The 22,686-nt window shown below is 46.2% G+C and overlaps 1 protein-coding gene across 1 annotated transcript in view; it reads left to right on the top strand.

The window, feature by feature from the left end:
- Nucleotides 1-22,686, top strand: part of LOC135055407 (signal transducer and activator of transcription 5B) — a 478,909-nt gene that overhangs the window by 140,631 nt on the left and 315,592 nt on the right. The gene's annotated exons all lie outside the window — the stretch shown is intronic.

The raw sequence follows: 22,686 nt of genomic DNA, 5'->3' as shown, positions 1-22,686 counted from the left end.
GTGCTGTTTAAATGGGACAGGTGTTTTAAGATTGCAGGTGGGTGTTAGGTGTGTTCTTTTCTTTTTTAAGTAACTTAAAATGACACACAGATTATATGGTTACAGACATTTTTTTATGCACCTCTTATTTTACTAGTACAGGTTGAGTATCCCTTATCCAAAATGCTTGGGACCAGAAGTATTTTGGATATGGGATTTTTCCGTATTTTGGAATAATTGCATACCATAATGGTGATGGGACCTAAATCTAAGCACAGAATGCATTTGTTACATATACACCTTATACACACAGCCTGAAGGTAATTTTAGACAATATTTTTTATAACTTTGTGCATTAAACAAAGTGTGTCTACATTCACACAATTCATTTATGTTTCATATACACCTTATACACACAGCCTTAAGGTCATTTAATACAATATTTTTAATAACTTTGTGTATTAAACAAAGTTTGTGTACATTGAGCCATCAAAAAACAAAGGTTTCACTATCTCACTCTCACTCAAAAAAGTCCGTATTTCGGAATATTCCGGATTTCGGAATATTTGGATATGGGATACTCAACCTGTAATTTAGAAACATGCTTTTAACAGCCATTTGACACAATTTAAGATTCCTAAATAACTTTATTATGGCCACTAATTACTAATAGACTTCCATACTGTTATCCAATAATAGTTTCTTTTTTTGGAGTACAGGCAGATTTCTCAATGTTCACCTACGATTACCACGTGAAAACCGGCAAGAATTATCGGTTGAAACATGTTCTAATCGGACTGCACGATCAGTTACCGTCCAATAAAAGGAGATAAGTGAATATGAGCAAAAAAGTAACTCTTGAAAACGTAACACTTTATCGCCTCTAATTGAATTCCCCCTAAATCTTTTTTTTGTTTTGCATATTTGAGAGTGCCTTGTATGGTTATTTTATTCAAGTAAATATAGCCCTTTTGGAATGAGCCTCTATCAATAAAAACTGTAAAATTTCTCAGGGAAGACCACAGACAAAATGTTAGAAATGCCAGTTGGACAGCTTTCCTATATGTTAGTGATTGCCACATCTTAATCTTTGTAAAGCAGTAATAATCATTGGCATGTTGTCACTATGGGTTGCCTATGATCTGTCTTTCTTGGCATCCTGCCCTCCAGTCACTTCCTCTTTCCATTGCATACTGGAGACTAACTTGCAAGGATACAGTAAAGGTCTATTAATATCATATAGAGATTTGTATCTTGATTGATGTCTCTTTATAGTTCCACCTGTAATACTAAGGTATATTGATATAGGAATTGTCATCACTGTGAGATTTGCAGTTGTAACAGGTACATAATACAGTGTAACTAGCATCCTAATTATTGGCTTGTTTGATTTATTTTCATGCTGTCATATATGATGCTGCAGTGCTGGCGTCTATGTATCAGTAACATTGTGTTAGGTGCATTCCTTGAGGCACCTGAAATCAATTTTGTTGAAATATACAAGTTCAATGAGATGGCTTCAGTGTTTATCCATTCTGAGCAATGAGAAATGTATAACATGGCACTTCATGTATCCGGTGTAAGTAGTGTGTTTTATAGACACATACTGTCCCAGGTTTCTTTCGATGGAACCAAAATATCCCAACGCCTTTTCGTATGAAACAAGTTTCTTTTCTCCTGCAGGGTCCACAGGTTATCCACAGGATAACATTGGGATATGAGGTAGCGACAGCGGATTGTCACCAAACGATCAAAGCTTTCAGCCTCCCAGAATGCAACGGGCCCATCCCTATATCGCCGCCTCCTGGCTCAGGCAATTCAGTTTTTTGTTTGGTGCGGCAGGAGCCGGACCGTGGTTAATGGGCTGCTGTTTTTTTAACAGCCATAAGCTTTATTTTATTTTTGTCTTATATTTATAGTCTTACTATATTTCTCTGACGTCCTAGTGGATGCTGGGGACTCCGTCAGGACCATGGGGAATAGCGGCTCCGCAGGAGACAGGGCACAAAATTTAAAAGTTTGACCACTAGGTGGTGTGTACTGGCTCCTCCCCCTATGACCCTCCTCCAAGCCTCAGTTAGGTTTTTGTGCCCGTCCGAGCAGGGTGCAATCTAGGTGGCTCTCATAAAGAGCTGCTTAGAGTAAAAGTTTTGATAGTTTTATTATTTTCAGTGAGTCCTGCTGGCAACAGGCTCACTGCAACGAGGGACCTAGGGGAGAAGAAGTGAACTCACCTGCGTGCAGGATGGATTTGCTTCTTAGGCTACTGGACACTAGCTCCAGAGGGACGATCACAGGTACAGCCTGGATGGGTCACCGGAGCCGCGCCGCCGACCCCCTTGCAGATGCCGAAGTAAGAAGAGGTCCAGAAACGGCGGCTGAAGGCTTTTCAGTCTTCATGAGGTAGCGCACAGCACTGCAGCTGTGTGCCATTGCGCTCAGGCACACTTCACACCGGCGGTCACTGAGGGTGCAGGGCGCTGGGGGGGGCGCCCTGGGCAGCAATGTTAATACCTTTCTGGCTAAAAAGAATACATCACATATAGTCCATGAGGCTATATGGATGTATTTCACCCCTGCCAGGTCTCAGAAAAACCGGGAGAAGAGCCCGCCGGAATAGGGGGCGGGGCCTATCTCCTCAGCACACAGCGCCATTTTCCTACACAGCTCCGCTGCTAGGAAGGCTCCCAGGCTCTCCCCTGCACTACAGAAACAGGGTAAAAAAACAGAGAGGGGGGGCATTTTTTGGCGATATTGTATATATTTAAGCAGCTATAAGGAAACACCACTTATATAAGGTTGTTCCTATATAATTATAGCGCTTTGGTGTGTGCTGGCAAACTCTCCCTCTGTCTCCCCAAAGGGCTAGTGGGGTCCTGTCTTCTATCAGAGCATTCCCTGTGTGTCTGCTGTGTGTCGGTACGTGTGTGTCGACATGTATGAGGACGATGTTGGTGTGGAGGCGGAGCAATTGCCGGTAATGGTGATGTCACCCCCTAGGGAGTCGACACCGGAATGGATGGCTTTGTTTATGGAATTACGTGATAATGTCAGCACGCTGCAAAAGTCGGTTGACGACATGAGACGACCGGCAAACCAGTTAGTACCTGTACAGGCGTCTCAAACACCGTCAGGGGCTGTAAAACGCCCTTTGCCTCAGTCGGTCGGCATAGACCCAGACACGGACACCGAATCTAGTGTCGACGGTCAAGAAACGAACGTATTTTCCAGTAGGGCCACACGTTATATGATCACGGCAATGAAGGAGGCTTTGCATATCTCTGATACTGCAAGTACCACAAAAAGGGGTATTATGTGGGGTCTGAAAAAACTACCTGTAGTTTTTCCTGAATCAGAGGAATTGAATGACGTGTGTGATGAAGCGTGGGTTACCCCTGATAAAAAACTGCTAATTTCAAAGAAGTTATTGGCGTTATACCCTTTCCCGCCAGAGGTTAGGGCGCGCTGGGAAACACCCCCTAGGGTGGACAAGGCGCTCACACGTTTATCCAAACAAGTGGCGTTACCGTCTCCTGATACGGCCGCCCTCAAGGATCCAGCTGATAGGAGGCTGGAAAATACTCTAAAAAGTATATACACACATACTGGTGTTATACTGCGACCAGCAATCGCCTCAGCCTGGATGTGCAGTGCTGGGGTGGCTTGGTCGGATTCCCTGACTGAAAATATTGATACCCTGGATAGTGACAGTATTTTATTGACTATAGAGCAATTAAAGGATGCATTCCTTTATATGCGAGATGCACAGAGGGATATCTGCACTCTGGCATCAAGAGTAAGTGCGATGTCCATATCTGCCAGAAGAAGTCTATGGACACGACAGTGGTCAGGCGATGCGGATTCCAAACGGCATATGGAAGTATTGCCGTATAAAGGGGAGGAATTATTTGGGGTCGGTCTATCGGATTTGGTAGCCACGGCAACAGCCGGGAAGTCCACCTTTTTACCTCAAGTCCCCTCCCAGCAGAAAAAGACGCAGTCTTTTCAGCCGCAGTCCTTTCGTTCCTATAAGAACAAGCGAGCAAAAGGACATTCATATTTGCCCCGAGGCAAAGGAAAGGGTAAGAGACTGCAGCAAGCAGCCCCTTCCCAGGAGCAGAAGTCCTCCCCGGCTTCTGCAAAGGCCTCAGCATGACGCTGGGACCTTACAAGCGGACTCAAGGGCGGTGGGGGGTCGCCTCAAGAATTTCAGCGCACAGTGGGCTCACTCGCAGGTGGACCCCTGGATCCTGCAGGTAGTATCTCAGGGTTACAGGTTGGAATTCGAGAAGTCTCCCCCTCGCCGGTTCCTAAAATCTGCTTTGCCAACGTCTCCCTCAGACAGGGCGACGGTATTGGAAGCCATTCACAAGCTGTATTCTCAGCAGGTGATAATCAAGGTACCCCTTCTACAACAGGGAAAGGGGTATTACTCCACGCTATTTGTGGTACCGAAGCCGGACGGCTCGGTAAGACCTATTCTAAATCTGAAATCTCTGAACCTGTACATACAAAAATTCAAGTTCAAGATGGAGTCACTCAGAGCAGTGATAGCGAATCTGGAAGAAGGGGATTTTATGGTGTCCTTGGACATCAAGGATGCTTACCTTCATGTCCCAATTTGCCCTTCACACCAAGGGTACCTCAGGTTCGTGGTACAAAACTGTCATTATCAGTTTCAGACGCTGCCGTTTGGATTGTCCACGGCACCCAGGGTCTTTACCAAGGTAATGGCCGAAATGATGATCCTTCTTCGAAGAGAAGGCGTATTAATTATCCCTTACTTGGACGATCTCCTGATAAGGGCAAGATCCAGAGAACAGCTGGAGGTCGGAGTAGCACTAACTCAAGTAGTGCTCCAACAGCACGGGTGGATTCTGAATTTTCCAAAATCCCAACTGATCCCGACGACACGTCTGCTGTTCCTAGGGATGATTCTGGACACTGTTCAGAAAAAGGTATTTCTTCCGGAGGAGAAAGCCAGGGAGTTATCCGAACTCGTCAGGAACCTCCTAAAACCAGGGACAGTGTCTGTGCATCAATGCACAAGAGTCCTGGAAAAAAGGGTCTCTCTGCTATGGTGGTTGCAGAGTGCTCATCTGTTAGAGGGCCGCAGATTCGGCATACAGAACTGGGTCCTAGTGACCACGGATGCCAGCCTGAGAGGCTGGGGAGCGGTCACACAAGGAAAAAACTTCCAGGGCGTGTGGTCAAGCCTGGAAACGTCTCTTCACATAAATATACTGGAACTAAGAGCAATCTACAATGCTCTAAGCCTGGCAAACCCTCTGCTTCAGGGTCAGCCGGTGTTGATCCAGTCGGACAACATCACGGCAGTCGCCCACGTAAACAGACAGGGCGGCACAAGAAGCAGGAGGGCAATGGCAGAGGCTGCAAGGATTCTTCGCTGGGCGGAAAATCATGTGATAGCACTGTCAGCAGTGTTCATCCCGGGAGTGGACAACTGGGAAGCAGACTTCCTCAGCAGACACGATCTTCATCCGGGAGAGTGGGGACTTCATCCAGAAGTCTTCCACATGATTGTAGTCCATTGGGAAAGACCAATGGTGGACATGATGGCGTCCCGCCTCAACAAAAAACTGGACAGGTATTGCGCCAGGTCAAGAGACCCTCAGGCAATAGCTGTGGACGCTCTGGTAACACCATGGGTGTACCAGTCAGTGTATGTGTTTCCTCCTCTGCCTCTCATACCCAAGGTACTGAGAATTATACGGCAAAGGGGAGTAAGAACGATACTAGTGGCTCCGGACTGGCCAAGAAGGACTTGGTACCCGGAACTTCAGGAGATGCTCACGGAAGATCCGTGGCCTCTACCTCTAAGAAGGGATCTGCTTCAGCAGGGACCGTGTCTATTCCAAGACTTACCGCGGCTGCGTTTGACGGCATGGCGGTTGAACGCCGGATCCTAAGGGAAAAAGGCATTCCGGAGGAGGTCATCCCTACCCTGGTCAAAGCCAGGAAGGAAGTGACTGCACAACATTATCACCGCATTTGGAGAAAATATGTTGCATGGTGTGAGGCCAGGAAGGCCCCGACAGAGGAATTTCAACTGGGTCGATTCCTACATTTCCTGCAAACAGGATTATCTATGGGCCTCAAATTAGGGTCCATTAAGGTTCAAATTTCGGCCCTGTCGATTTTCTTCCAGAAAGAATTGGCTTCAGTTCCTGAAGTCCAGACTTTTGTAAAAGGAGTACTACATATACAGCCCCCGGTTGTGCCCCCAGTGGCACCGTGGGATCTCAATGTAGTTTTGGATTTTCTCAAATCCCATTGGTTTGAGCCACTCAAATCGGTAGATTTGAAATATCTTACATGGAAAGTAACCATGCTACTGGCCCTGGCTTCAGCCAGGAGAGTGTCGGAATTGGCGGCTTTATCGTATAAAAGCCCATATCTGATTTTCCATTCGGACAGGGCAGAATTGAGGACGCGTCCTCATTTTCTGCCTAAGGTGGTATCAGCGTTTCACCTGAACCAGCCTATTGTGGTGCCTGCGGCTACTAGCGATTTGGAGGATTCCAAGTTGCTGGACGTTGTCAGAGCATTGAAAATATATATTTCAAGGACGGCTGGAGTCAGAAAATCTGACTCGCTGTTTATACTGTATGCACCCAACAAGCTGGGTGCTCCTGCTTCTAAGCAGACGATTGCTCGTTGGATTTGTAGCACAATTCAACTGGCACATTCTGTGGCAGGCCTGCCACAGACTAAATCTGTCAATGCCCACTCCACAAGGAAGGTGGGCTCATCTTGGGCGGCTGCCCAAGGGGTCTCGGCATTACAACTCTGCCGAGCAGCTACGTGGTCAGGGGAGAACACGTTTGTAAAATTCTACAAATTTGATACCCTGGCTAAGGAGGACCTGGAGTTCTCTCATTCGGTGCTGCAGAGTCATCCGCACTCTCCCGCCCGTTTGGGAGCTTTGGTATAATCCCCATGGTCCTGACGGAGTCCCCAGCATCCACTAGGACGTCAGAGAAAATAAGAATTTACTCACCGGTAATTCTGTTTCTCGTAGTCCGTAGTGGATGCTGGGCGCCCATCCCAAGTGCGGATTGTCTGCAATACTTGTACATAGTTATTGTTACAAAAAAATCGGGTTGTTTATTGTTGTGAGCCATCTTTTCAGAGGCTCCTACGATATCATACTGTTAACTGGGTTCAGATCACAAGTTGTACGGTGTGATTGGTGTGGCTGGTATGAGTCTTACCCGGGATTCAAAATCCTTCCTTATTGTGTACGCTCGTCCGGGCACAGTATCCTAACTGAGGCTTGGAGGAGGGTCATAGGGGGAGGAGCCAGTACACACCACCTAGTGGTCAAACTTTTAAATTTTGTGCCCTGTCTCCTGCGGAGCCGCTATTCCCCATGGTCCTGACGGAGTCCCCAGCATCCACTACGGACTACGAGAAATAGAATTACCGGTGAGTAAATTCTTATTTTTTTGAGCGATCTTTCTAAAAACCATCTTATACGTACCTTAGAAAGAGTCACTCCAACAACTCCCCGCCGGGTCGCGACAAGGCTTACCCACGTGTACAGTGCTGTTTCGGTGGGCGTCTGTGTAGGATGTACTAGCAAGTCCAGCAGACGTTACCAGGCTGTGGCCGGAGCATGGGGAGAAGGTAATGCAATAGTTCCGCTTAGTAGGGAAAACGTGAGACACAGCCACACTGTTTCAGGATGGAGGCTACCGAACAGGCGATGGCGCGGCTGCCACCTCGGGTGCACTAGTGCTATGCCTCAGGGATAATAGGCTCCAGGGGGGTAGTATGAGGCCGCGATCCCTAGGGTTGATGTCGGCAGTGGAGAGTAAGATGCTCCCTTGGACGCCCTTCCCCCCTGTTCATGACCAGTTTCCTCCGAGTTTCCTGCCATGAACTGAGCTCCCGCTTCCATCTGAGACGCTGTGTATCTAAAAGGACCCAGTCAGAAGCAGACTCCAAGAAAGGAAAGTTTCATAAAATCCAAGCCTAGATTTCCAGCTTTTCAGCCCTTTCGGACTCGAGGAAAAGCAAAAGGAAAGGGTTATGGCAAACAGTCTCAATCTGACAAGTCTGGTAAGACTAAAAAACATTGGGCAACCAGAGAGGCTTCCAAATCAGAAGATAAACCATCAGCCTGATGGTGCGAGTCTCCACCTGGGGGACCCCAGGGTGGGAAGCCAACTTCTTCAGTTTTGCACAGATCTGCCAACAGTCTACCACAGATGCCTTGGTGCAAGAAGCGGTATCTCACGGTTATGCATTTGCTTTCAAGAAACACCCCCCTCAAAGGTTTTTTTTGTACCAGCCCATCTTCAGTGGAAACGAAGGCCAGGGCTTTGCAAGAGGCAGTTCAGAAGTTGCTTCAGTGAGGAGTGATAATTCCAGTACCTCCTGCACAACAAGGCCAAAGTTGTTATTCCAACCTGTTTCTAGTCCAGTAGGCAAATGGGTCGTTCCTGCCCATACTCCATTTCAAAGTGCTGAACAAGTACATTTGGGTGCCTCGGTTTCATATGGAGACTTAACGTTCCATTATTTTGGCCATGGAGCTGGAGGATTTTATGGTATCCCTGGATATCCAGGATGCTTACCTGCATGTTCCTAAAGCATTGTCCCATCAGCGCTATCTCAGGTTTGCTATCCTCCAGCAACATTTTCAGTTTCAGGCCCTACCATTTTGACTGGCCACAGCTCCCAGAGTGTTCACCAAAACTATGGCAGTAATGGCATCTTATCTCAGTCAGCAGGGGATAAGGATTTTTTTTATACCTCCATGACTTCTTAATCCTGGCACAGTCTAAGGAATTGCTTCAGTGTCATCTGTGGCAGACAATAGCTTGTTTGCAGAGACACGGTTGGCTCATAAATTGGGCAAAGTCGTCCCTGGTTCCGTCACAACGGTGTTGGATTCGAGAGAGTAATTTTACCTCTGAACAAAATATCCAAAATTCAGTCAAGGATTCAGGAGCTGCTACACAGTCAATGGGTATTCATTTGCGCAGCAATGCGTGTGATGGGGTTGATGGTGTCGACATTCGACATGGTGGAGTATGCTCAGTTCTACTCGAGGCCTCAGCAACATCTGATCCTTTTCAAATGGAATGGTTTTCATCAGACAATAAAAACGCAGACTATGGTCCTTCCCCTGGAAGTAAGGAGGTCATTAGCCTGGTGGCTGCAGAGATCCCATCTGGACAAAGGGAGACCCTTTTGGATATCAGATTTTGAAATTTTGACAAGGGATGCCAGCCTTCAGGGCTGGGGAGCAGTTTTAGGAAGGAGTTGCTTCCAGGGGCAGTGTACCAAGGAAGAGTGTTGCCTTCCAATAAATATATTGGAACTTCGGGCTATATATATATATATATATATATATATATATATATATATATATATATATATAGCACTTATTGAGGCAAAGGATATCCTTCAGGGGAAACCAGTCCAAATCCGCTCAGACAATGTAACGGCAGTAGCGTACCTCAACCATCAGGGAGGAACTCGCAGCCAAAACGCAATGAAGGAGATAAGTCACACGTTAAAGTGGGCAGAACTTCATCATCCAGCCTTATCCGCAGTGTTCATTCCGGAAGTCCTAAACTGGGAAGCGGATTTTCTCAGTCGACGCGCCATTCATGCAAATGAATAGGCTTTACACCCCGAGGTCTTCCAAATTCTTGTAGACAAGTGGGGGTTACCGGAGATAGATCTCATAGCGTCCCGTCAGAACAACTAAGTTCCTGCATACGGGCCAAGAACAAAGGATCCCAAAGCGATCTTTGTGGATGCCCTGTCGGTGAGATGGAAATTTCATCTGGCCTATGTGTTTCTACCAATTGCCCTGTTACCCAGGGTGATGCGAAAGGCAAAACAAGGAAGGGGCGCTGTGATACTAATAGCTCTGGCTTGGCCCAGAAGTCATTGGTATGCAGGTCTGCAGAGGTTGTCGCTGGATGCTCCATTCCTACTCCCTCAAAATCCAGATCTATTGTCTCAGGGTCCTTGCTATCACAAGCACCTGGATCGACTATCTTTGACTGCTTGGCTCTTGAGACTTCCATCCTGAAAGCAAGAGGATTCTCACAACAGGTAATTCAAATAATGCTCCGAGCAAGGAAACCTTCCTCAGCGCTCATTTATCATAGGTAAGCCTATATTCAATGGTGCAGTGAACGGAAATTTAAGCTTAGGTCTTTCAGAGTTTCCAGAGTCCTAGCATTCCTTCAGTTCAGAATGGACAAATGTCTAAGGGTGGCTTCCTTGAGAGTGCAAGTGTCCGCATTGACTGTATGGTTCCAAAAGAAAATTGATAACCTACAGGATGTGCGCACTCTTTTCCATGAAATGCTGCGCATTCAACCTACTTTTGTACCACCTACAGTGCCTTGGGACTTGGGTCTAGTCCTAAAGGCCCTTCAAGTAGCCCCATTTGAACCACTAAAATTAGTGGATTTTAAATGGTTGGCAGCTAAAGTTCTCTTTCTACTGGCTACTGTTTCACGTAGAATTTCACATTTAGGGGCATTGTTATGTCGCCCTCCTTTTCTGATTTTTTTTTTTTTCCCCCAGATAGAGTGGATCTCAGAACCAAATCTGTGCATCTTCCTAAGGTGGTGTCTAAAGTCCACCTTAACAAAGAAACTGTAGTCCCTGCCTTCTAAGGACCGGACCTTTCTGCGGGGGATGCATCGTTGGACGTACTTTTAAGGATCTACGTGGATCGTACCAGTGCCATCAGAAAAACAGACTCTCTCTTCGTTCTCTACGGATTTCACAAGAGAGGGCCTGCTGACCAGCAGACACTGGCGAGGTGGCTTCGAATGACGATTTCAGAAGCATATTCTCAAGCTGATCTCCCTGTTCCGGCTAATGTCTCTGCTCACTCTACTCATAAGGTATGTCAGTCATGGGCAGCACAATGTGGTGCTTCAGCAGAGCTAATATGTAAGGCAGGTAAAACATGGTCTTCCATTAACACATTCATTCGACTTTATGCCTTTGATACTTTTTCCTCTCAGGACTCTGAATTCTGACGAAGCATTCTCCTGTCCAATCCTGTGGATAACCTGTGGATCCTGCTGGAGAAATAATCGTTATGGTAGACTTACCATTGATAACTCTATTTCTCCTAAGTCCACAGGATCCACAGGGATCCCACCCTGACGCACCTGATATGTACAGAAGGGTGTGCATGTGTGTTCTTCTCGCCTGATTAGGGCTTTCTATGATGCTCCTACCTTGAGCTTTGGAAAACAACTGAATTGCCTGATCCAGGAGGCGGGGATATAGGGACAAGCCCATTGCATTCTGAGAGGCTGAAAGCTTTGATGGTTTGGTGCCAATCCGCTGTCGCTACCTCACATCCCAATGTTAATCCTGTGGATTTAGGAGAAATAGAGTTATCAACAGTAAGTCTAACATAACGATTATTTCTCAACTCCTCCAAGGTATTGCTTGCAAGATTTATAGGCTAGCAAAAAAACTCAATCTTGCATCTCAAAATTGTATTTAATGTTAAAACACTAATTTAACATTTTGTCTGGGATGACTTCTAACTGGCTATTTACGCGGTTTATCATGGATATGTACGTATATACGACCTGTCGCAATAGAAACTCTGCTTTGATTAAATCGCAACACTGAAGCATCCATTCCCTATCTCTTTAACTTTAAATTAATAGCTAAACTTTTTGAAAACATGTACAGACCTACAGTGCATCACATTCCTTCAAGATTTCAACGGGTGATCTTTGTGGTCTGGTCTGCATTTCCATTACTTTTAAGCTGTTATGGCCTCTCTGTGTTTTGTTTCACTTTCATGTGTTCTGCTAACAACCATACTTATCACGTAGACTTGCTGATGCCAACACTTCCTTTGCACCATGCTTTCTGAGTCCTTGGATCAGCTCCACTATTTGACCATTTATTTGAATCTTCTGTTGGTTTATTAGTATACTTCCTTGTCCTATTTCCTGTCTTTTGGTTCTTCTTTCAATTGCTTCATAGTCGTGTTTTGTTTGGCTCCTTTTTATCTATCTTTGGTTCTATGTTGCCTTTGTTTTCTGGATGGTCTGTTCTTACCTTCCTCCAATCACGTTGTTGTTTCCCTATCTTTCTCCTTGCAGAGCTGTTCCTGGGAGCTTCATTTGTGTCATCCTGTACCTTTTATCATTTATGGCCTTACTTTTTCCCTTGACCTTGTTTCTCTCTAGCTGGTTGTTTCCTTTGGCATAGTTTTAAGGACTTAAGCGCTTTATTATTAATTTATTACCAGTTATTTATATGGCGCACACGTATTCCGCAGCGCTGTACAGAGAATATTTGCCCATTCACATCAGTCCCTGCCCCAGTGGAGCTTACAATCTATATTCCCTACCACATGTACACACAGACACATTCATGCTAGGATTAATTTTGTTGGGAGCCAATTAATCTACCAGTATATTTTGAATTGTGGGAGGAAACCGGAGTACCCACGCAAGTACGGGGAGAATATACAAACTCCACACAGTTAGGGCCATGGTGGGAATCGAACCCATGTCCTCAGTGCTGTGAGGCAGTAATGCTAACCATTATACCATCCATACTGCCATACTGTCATATACTTGGCTGTGTCCATTCCACCTCACTTCTGCCCAAAAACAAAAGGTTTTATTATAGGTTGAAATTGATGCTAAACATTTCTCCCTGATTCTATGCATTGGTTCAGTTTTCACGTAGATATTTTCCTTGTTTCCAGGTAAATCTTAGCCATACCTGACTTCTTCATTTGGTAGTCCTCTTTCTATCCTTCATTTTTTACCCTTCTTTTATATTCCCTGCCATAGCTAACAAGAAGTATTGTTCACTTTCTCTGTAGTTATCTCTGCTTGTGAGGTCTTCTGCTGGCATTGATCCTTAATCAGGTTTTATGTGTAGTTTAAACGGGTTCACTACGGCTGGCCGGCGGTCGGGCTCCCGGCGCCCAGCATACCGGCGCCGGGAGCCCGACCGCCGGCTGACCGACAGTGTGGCGAGCGCAAATGAGCCCCTTGCGGGCTCGCTGCGCTCGCCACGCTACGGGCACGGTGGCGCGCTACGCGCGCCACACTATTTTATTCTCCCTCTATGGGGGTCGTGGACCCCCACGAGGGAAAATAAGTGTCGGTATGCCGGCGGTCGGGCTCCCGGCGCCGGTATACTGAGCGCCGGGAGCCCGACCGCCGGTATACAGAAGACCACCCGTTTAAACAGCTGTAAAATCCATCATTATGAAATTCCACTCTATGGTTCACTGTTTTCGCTCTATGATTATTTGGCATTATCCTGCTCTATGATGATTTGGCATTATCCTGCCCAGCATACCGGTGCCGGGATCCCGACTGCCGGCATGCATGCAGTAGGGTGAACGCAAAGGAGCCCCTCATGGGCTCTCTACGCTTGCCGCGCTGCGGGCACGGTGGAGCGATAAGCGTGCCACGCTATTTATTCTCCCTCCAGGGGTGTCTTGGACACCCCAAGACGGAGAATAGTTGTCGGTATGCCGGCTGTCAGGATTCCGGCGTTGGTATGGTGATTGCCGGGATCCCGACAGCCAGCATATCAAGTGCCTCCCGTTGGAAATAAAACCTTTTTCCTGTATAGTATTTTGCAGATAACATGAGTGCTACCTGTGTTACTGATTGCCAGTACGTTCTTCACCCTTAAAAAATTATATAGGATCCTCTGAATCTCATTTCAGAGAAAGGCTACTTGCCCAAAGTATTTAGTCTAGGTGACTTGGACTAAAAACATTTAATTAATTACTGACTTGACATTGTCTATAAAGTCTGAATGTGAGGGCAGATGAAATCAAATAATATCCTGTTTTTGCTGAAACACTTTATTTTTTTCTGATCAAATAAGAAGTAAGAATTGAAGTGAAAAAAATTAAAAACAAACAACATTCCCTTACCGTTCAGCAATCTTTTATTGCCGATTTGGCAGGAAAAATATTTCATCCATAGTCTAGGCATCATTATGATGTTTTTGGAAATCTCCATATTATCATATTTAGTAGTTATCCAGATCATGTCATGTTAGAAATGTGCCTTACAAAGTAAGGAAAAAGTAACTTACAGTACAGAACATTGATGGACGTGGGCATGGTTTATAAATATTGCTGCATCAGCAGTCATAATACTCAAATAAGCTGCAGGGTGGCAGCACCCAAGGGTTATGTGACATTTTAGGCAGTAGGGAGTAGATGATGGTATAGATGAGGGGAGGAAAAGCACATAAGGGAGGAGGGCCCTGCTTGTGAGAGATTACAGTTTATATGTGTGTATGTATATATAATACACGCACAGACCTATCTGTCATAATGACACATTGATTATCATGTTGTTATTGCACCTGTATTAGGCAGTGAGTGAACAGTCATTTCTTGAAGGTTTTTGGAAGCCAGAAAAATGGACAAGTGTAAGGATCTGGGCCAGAGTATCTCCAAAAGTACAGGCTTTGCAGGGTGTTCCCAGTATGTAATGGTTAGTACCTGCCAAAAAGTGATACAAGGAAGGACAGGGTGATGTGGGTAGGGAGCGAAAGTCAGGTGTAATCCTACATAAGAGCTTTTGTAGCACAAGTTACTGAAAAAGTTAATGCTGGCTATGGCATCAGAACACCGTGCATTGCAGCCTGCTGCGTAGGGGCAGATCAGTCAGAGTGCCCATGTGACACCTGTCCACCACCAAAAGTGTCTGCAATGCACTTGTGAGCATCAGAACTGGACCATGGAGCAATGGAAAAAGGTGACCTGGTCTGAATTGCGTTTTCTTTTAAATTTTGTGGCCAGCCCGTGTGCGTCGTTTACCTGGGGAAGAAATAGCACCAGGATGCACAATTGGAAGAAGGCAAGTCGGCATAGTCAGTGTGATGCTCTGGGTAATTGCATAGTATAAAATCAGAAGGTGCTGAATAATTGAAGTTGAATTCAGCAGTAAAGAACATAAACCTTATTAGTAGCACTGTACGTTTTTTTTTTTTTAATATGAATGATTTTGCTTGAGTGTCGAATGAACACGGATATAATTAGTAACCCATACATACAATAAATAAGAATGTACAGTGTACCCAACGTATAGTGAATAAGAATGTCTTTTACTTGTAAATTAAACACACACGGAAAAAAAATCAACTGGTATAACCCTGGTGACTAATAACTATAAATCCTCATAAGGGTAATGTGTAGGATAAGGACTAGTTCATCTACTAGCTCTTATATGGCAGTGGTTCTCAAACTGTGTGCCGTGGCACCCTGGTGTGCATCAGGGAACTTGAATCGGTGCCTCGTATTGGTGGTCCAGGACCCATTCAAATTATCTATGGTCAGGGTAATAGGCAAAACCAGCGCTGGTGGCTGACAATCATAACATACTGTATGTGGACATACAGAAGCAAATCTTGTCCCTCACCACATAACTCCGCCTAAGGATGATATATCAACACAATTTACTTACTTTATTATTTCTTTCTAAATTTCTCAATAAGAACATTTGGCCTAGAGGTGCCGTGATAAAATTTCTGATACTCTAGGGCACCGTGATTCAAAAAAGTTTGAGAACTACTGCTATATGGATATTTATGGAAAACAAACCTAACTGTAATCATTTGATAACCATAAGTATTAACATTTTGTCAGAGATATTGAGGCAAAATTTTATATAAACCACAATGAGAATAATTTCTCTAACGTCTTAGAGGATGCTGGGACTCCGTAAGGACCATGGGGATAGACGGGCTCCGCAGGAGACATGGGCACTTTAAGAAAGACTTTGACTCTGGGTGTGCACTGGCTCCTCCCTCTATGCCCCTCCTCCAGACCTCAGTTTGATACTGTGCCCAGAGAAGCTGGGTGCATTTCAGGAGCTCTCCTGAGTTTCCTGTAAGAAAGCATTTTTGTTAGGTTTTTTATTTTCAGGGAACCTGCTGGCAACAGACTCTCTGCATCGAGGGACTGAGGAGAGAGAAACAGACCTACTTCTCTGAGTTTCAGGGCTCTGTTTCTTAGGCTACTGGACACCATTAGCTCCAGAGGAAGTCAGAATACAGGTCTCACCCTGGAGTTCGTCCCGGAGCCGCGCCGCCGTCCTCCTCACAGAGCCGGAAGATAGAAGCCGGGTGAGTATGAGAGGAAAAGATCTTCAGAGGCGGCAGAAGACTTCAGATCTTCACTGAGGTAATGCACAGCACTGCAGCTGTGCACCATTGCTCCCATACACCTCGCAAACGGCAGTCACTGTAAGGGTGCAGGGCTCAGGGGGGGGCGCCCTGGGCAGCAATATAAACCTCTTATTTGGCAAAAGAGAGCATATATACAGCTGGACACTGTATATATGCATGAGCCCCCGCCAATTTTACACTTTTAGCGGGACTGAAGCCCGCCGCAGAGGGGGCGGGGCTTCTCCCTCAGCACTCACCAGCGCCATGTTTTTCTCCACAGCACCGCTGAGAGGAAGCTCCCCGGACTCTCCCCTGCTTATACCACGGTAGAAGAGAGGGTTTTAAAGAAGAGGGGGAGCACATTATTCGGCGCAGATAATAATAACAGCGCTACGGGGTAAACATTAAATTGCTGTGTTTTTCCTGGGTCATATTGCGCTGGGGGGTGTGCTGGCATACTCTCTCTCTGTCTCTCCAAAGGGCCTTGTGGGGGAACTGTCTTCAGAAGAGCATTCCCTGAGTGTGTGGTGTGTCTGTACGTATGTGTCGACGTGTCTGAGGTAAAAGGCCCTACTAAGGAGGAGATGGAGCAAATTAAGTGCCAAGATGAATTTATTACACAAAAGATTAGAGAACAGACAGGGAATCTACCCATGTCTGTCCCTATGTCACAGAGACCTTCAGAGTTTCACAATGCTCACTATCCAAAATAATAGACACAGATATCGACACGGAGTCTGACTCCAGTGTCGACTACGATAATGCAAAGTACAGCCAAAACTGACAGAAAAGTATTCAATATATGATTATTGTAATAAAAGATGTTTTGCATATCACTGATGACTCATCTGTCCCTGACACGAGGGTACACATGTTTAAGGAGAAGAAAGCTGAGGTAAATTTCCCTCCTCTCATGAAGAAAAAGAGCGGGAATCTCCAGACAAGAAGCTGCAGCTTCCCAAAAAGAATTCTCAGGGAGTATCCTTTCCCTAATGGGGCCAGGATACAATGGGAATCTTCCCCTAGGGTGTACAAGGCATTGACACGTTTACCCAAAAAGGTAGCGCTGACTTTACAGCTATCCTCAGGGATCCTGCAGATAGCATGCAGTAAAAGTACTTTGAAGTCCATTTACACACATTCTGGTACTCTAGTCAGACCGGCGATTGTGTCGGCATGGGTTTATAGCGCTGTAGCAGCGTAGACAGATACCTTATCAGCGGAGATTGAAACCCTAGATAAGGATACCATGTTATTGTCCATAGTGTGTGTATGTGTGTATATAGATATATATATATATATATATATATATATATATATATATATATATATATATATAAAGACATGCCCAAAGGGACATTAGTCTACCGGGTTCTAGAGTCAACGCTATGTCGATTTCTGCTAGATGTGTCCTGTGGAACATGCAATGGACAGGTGATGCCGACTAAAAGAGGCATATGGAGTTGTTGCCTTACAAGGGTGAGGAATTGTTCGGAGAGGGCCTCTCAGCTATCATCTCCACGGCTACGGCAGGTAAATCACATTTTTTGCCATATATTCCCTCACAATCTAAGAAAGCGCCTCATTATCAAATGCAGTCCTTTCGTTCCAATAAAAACAAGAGAGCACGTAGATCGTCCTTTCTTGCCAGAGGTAAGGGCAGAGGGAAAAAGCTGCACAACACAGCTGGTTCCCAGGAACAGAAGTCCTCTCCGGCCTCTGCTAAATCCACCGCATGACGCTGGGGCTCCCCTGAGAGAGTCAGCTCCTGTGGGGGCACGTCTTCGACTGTTCAGCCACGTCTGGGTCCACTCACAGGTGGATCCATGGGCAATAGAAATTGTTTCCCAGGGTTACAAGCTGGAATTCGAAGAAGTGCCTCCTCGCCGGTTTTTCAAATCAGCCCTACCGAAACAACCCTGGAAAGGGAGATAGTGTTACATGCGATTCACAAATTGTGTCTGCAACAAGTGGTGGTAGAGGTTCCCCTGCTTCAAAGAGGGCAGGGGTACTACTCAACTCTGTTTGTGGTTCCGAAACCAGACGGTTCGGTCAGAACCATTTTGAATTTAAAATCCCTGAACCTTTACTTAAAACGATTCAAGTTCAAGATGGAATCACTCTGGGCGGTCATCGCCAGCTTAGAAGGGGGAGATTTTTTGGTATCTCTGGACATAAAGGATGCATACCTGCATGTCCCCATATATCCTCCTCATCAGGCGTACCTGAGATTTGCTGTACAGGATTGTCCTTACCAATTTCAGACGTTGCCGTTTGGGCTTTCCACGGCCCCGAGAATTTTCACCAAGGTAATGGCGGAAATGATGGTGCTCCTGCGCAAGCAGGGTGTCACAATTATCCCGTACTTGGACGATCTCCTCATAAAAGCGAGATAACGGGAGAGGTTGCTGAGCAGCGTATCACTTTCACTGAATGTGTTACAGCGACACGGCTGGATTCTCAATATTCCAAAGTCGCAGCTGAATCCTACAACTCGTCTGCCCTTCTTGGGCATGATTCTGGACACAGACCAGAAAAGGGTTTTTCTTCCGAAGGTAAAAGCGCAGGAACTCATGACTCTAGTCATGAACTTGTTGAAACCAAAACAAGTGTCCGTACATCATTGCACTCAAGTTCTGGGAAAGATGGTGGCAACATACGAAGCCATTCCATACGGCAGATTCCATGCAAGGGCCTTCCAATGGGACCTATTGGACAAATGGTCCGGGTCGTATCTGCAATTGCATCAGCGGATCACCCTGTCCCCCGGGGCCAGAGTATCTCTCCTGTGGTGGCTAAACAGTGCCCACCTTCTAGAGGGCCGCAGGTTCGGCATTGAGGACTGGTTCCTGGTGAGCCTCTAAGGTTGGGGAGCGGTCGCACAAGGAAGAAATTTCCAAGGACTTTGGTCAAGTCAAGAGACTTGTCTTCACATCAACATCCTGGAACTAAGGGCCATATACAACGCCTTTCGTCAAGCGGAGATCTTACTTCGCAATCGACCAGTTCTGATCCAGTCAGACAACCTCACCGCAGTAGCTCATGTAAACCGCCAAGGCGGCACAAGGAGCAGAGTGGCAATGGCGGAAGCCACCAGAGTTCTTCGCTGGGCGGAGAGTCATGTAAGCGCTCTGTCAGCAGTGTTCATTCCGGTAATGGACAACTGGGAAGCAGACTTCCTCAGCAGACACGCTCTGCATCCGGGAGAGTGGGGACTTCATCAGGAAGTCTTCGCGCAGATTGCAAGTCGGTGGGGACTACCCAAAATAGACATGATGGCATCCCATCTCAACAAAAAGCTACAAAGGTATTGCGCCAGGTCAAGAGACCCTCAGGCGGTAGCTGTGGACGCCCTAGTGACACCGTGGGTGTTCCAGTCGGTATATGTGTTTCCTCCTCTTCCTCTCATACTCAAGGTGTTGAGGATAATAAGAAAAAGAGGAGTGAGAACAATTCTCATTGTTCCAGATTGGCCACGAAGGCCCTGGTATCCGGATCTGCAAGAAATGCTCACAGAAAATCCGTGGCCTCTTCCTCTAAGGCAGGACTTGTTACAACAAGGTCCCTGTCTGTTCCAAGACTTACCGCGGCTGCGTTTGATGGCATGGCGGTTGAACGCCGGATCCTAGCGGAAAAAGGTATTCCGGATGAGGTCATTCCTACGCTAATAAAGGCTAGGAAGGACGTGACATCTAAACATTATCACCGAATATGGAGAAAATATGTTTCTTGGTGTGAGGCCAGGAATGCTCCTTCAGAAGAATTCCACCTGGGCCGTTTTCTTCACTTCCTACAAACTGGAGTGAATTTGGGCCTAAAATTAGGCTCCATTAAAAGTTCAGATTTCGGCCTTATCCATTTTCTTTCAAAAGGAATTGGCCTCATTACCTGAAGTACAGACTTTTGTGAAGGGAGTACTGCATATTCAGCCTCCTTTTGTACCTCCGGTGGCGCCTTGGGACCTTAACGTGGTGTTAAGTTTCCTTAAGTCACATTGGTTTGAACCACTTAAGACAGTGAAGTTGAAATATCTCACCTGGAAGGTGGTCATGTTGTTAGCCTTGGCTTCGGCTAGGCGAGTTTCGGAATTGGCGGCTTTATCACATAAAAGCCCCTATCTGGTTTTCCATATGGATAGAGCGGAATTGCGGACCCGTCCTCAACTCCTGCCTAAGGTGGTCTCATCCTTTCATATGACCCAACCTATTGTCGTGCCTGTGGCTACGCGTGACTTGGAGGATTCCGAGTCCCTTGATGTGGTCAGGGCTTTGAAAATTTACGTGGCCAGAATGGCTAGGATCAGAAAAACAGAAGCACTGTTTGTCCTGTATGCAGCCAACAAGGTTGGCGGCCCTGCTTCAAAGCAAACTATTGCTCGCTGGATCTGTAACACGATTCAGCAGGCGCATTTTACGGCAGGATTGCCGTTACCAAAATCGGTTAAGGCCCATTCCACTAGGAATGTGGGCTCTTCTTGGACGGCTGCCCGAGGGGTCTCGGCACTACAGCTGTGCCGAGCTGCTACTTTGTCGAGGTCAAACACCTTTGCAAAGTTCTATAAGTTTGATACCCTGGCTGAGGAGGACCTTCTGTTTGCTCAATCGGTGCTGCAGAGTCATCCGCACTCTCCCGCCCGTTTGGGATCTTTGGTATAATCCCCATGGTCCTTAAGGAGTCCCAGCAGCCTCTAGGATGTTAGAGAAAATAAGATTTTAAACCTACCGGTAAATCTTTTTCTCGTAGTCCGTAGAGGATGCTGGGCGCCCGTCCCATGTGCGGACTACTTCTGCAAGACTTGTATATAGTTATTGCTTACGTAAGGGTTATGTTATAGTTTCATCGGTCTTGGACTGATGCTATGTTGTTTTTCATACTGTTAACTGGGTAGTATATCACAAGTTGTACGGTGTGATTGGTGTGGCTGGTATGAATCTTGCCCTTGAATTACAAAAATCCTTTCCTTGTACTGTCCGTCTCCTCTGGGCACAGTTTCTCTAACTGAGGTCTGGAGGAGGGGCATAGAGGGAGGAGCCAGTGCACACCCAGAGTCAAAGTCTTTCTTAAAGTGCCCATGTCTCCTGCGGAGCCCGTCTATCCCCATGGTCCTTACGGAGTCCCAGCATCCTCTACGCACTACGAGAAAAAGATTTACCGGTAGGTTTAAAATCTTATTTTTTCTAGACCATACTGATGCACATTTCAGACCTAAAACACGGGCTGGAGCTGGGGTAATGAACACTGTTTCAACCCGTTTCATACCACACGTTGGACCTCTGCTATTTTTGGGTCATCGTCTTTCACGCTGCACCTGTGTCTATCCTTCATAACAAGTGTGAGTCATTAAAAGTAGACATACAGGGTCAAAAAGATAACTCCTAAAAAGTGAACACCTTTGCAACTAAACCTGGGTCACACAGCAGCATATCTCTCTTGACCTGGGCGACCGTTTTCACACTAATTCCCATTGCCAATGCTGGATCCCACCCGGGAATTGCAAATGGGTCCTTCCCGGGTGGGATCTGGCATTGGACGCTACCGTTTGCTTCCCTGGCACGGCACTATGCCGGTCGGGTTGCCATAGTGGCGGGGACGGCAGCAGAGGCGGTGCTGGTAGATGAGCTCATCTCCGTGCTGCCTCTCCCTGTTGTAGTGAATGGGTCCCGGGTCGCATTGACCCGGGAGCCCGTTTACGCTGCCGCTGACCCGGTATTCAACCTGGGAATAACGCTGCTTTATTCCTGAGTTGAATTGCCGGTTCAGGCGATCCAGGATTTCAGCGATGGCGCTTTCACACTGCATGCTGACCCGGGTCGATACTGGGTTATTTGTGGGGTGTGAAAGGGGTATAACACACGCACCGGGTTTATCCTGCTTTTTGTCTAATCCAAGGTTCGGTGTGAAAGTGGTTTTTGAGAGGAGTATCTCAATGGACTACTTATCTAAAGTAGTGCCTGTGGTGACAAATTGGGAATTTGCAATAATTATGAAATGAAATAATAAAATAGCAACTTTGATGACCCGCATACGTCTTTTAAAATGCAAAACCAAAGTCATAAAATTATTGATTACGGTACAAATACTTTTTAATAAAAGATCACTGTTATGGTTCTTCTCTCAAAAATATATATTTTTTTTCCAGTATTGATTCCATCTAACATTGTAAAGGTTCTCCAAAAGTTATTTTCTCTATCGTCCTAGTGGATGCTGGGGTTCCTGAAAGGACCATGGGGAATAGCGGCTCCGCAGGAGACAGGGCACAAAAGTAAAGCTTTCCGATCAGGTGGTGTGCACTGGCTCCTCCCCCTATGACCCTCCTCCAAGCCAGTTAGATTTTTGTGCCCGGCCGAGAAGGGTGCAATCTAGGTGGCTCTCCTAAAGAGTTGCTTAGAAAAGTTTAGCTTAGGTTTTTTATTTTACAGTGAGTCCTGCTGGCAACAGGATCACTGCAACGAGGGACTTAGGGGAGAAGAAGTGAACTCACCTGCGTGCAGGATGGATTGGCTTCTTGGCTACTGGACA

The sequence above is a fragment of the Pseudophryne corroboree genome, chromosome 3 (genome assembly GCF_028390025.1).
Source record: "Pseudophryne corroboree isolate aPseCor3 chromosome 3, aPseCor3.hap2, whole genome shotgun sequence".
NCBI classification, from domain to species: Eukaryota; Metazoa; Chordata; class Amphibia; order Anura; family Myobatrachidae; genus Pseudophryne; species Pseudophryne corroboree.
The sequence above is the reverse complement of the archived record's forward strand: the minus strand, read 5'-3'. Positions and strand labels throughout refer to the sequence as shown.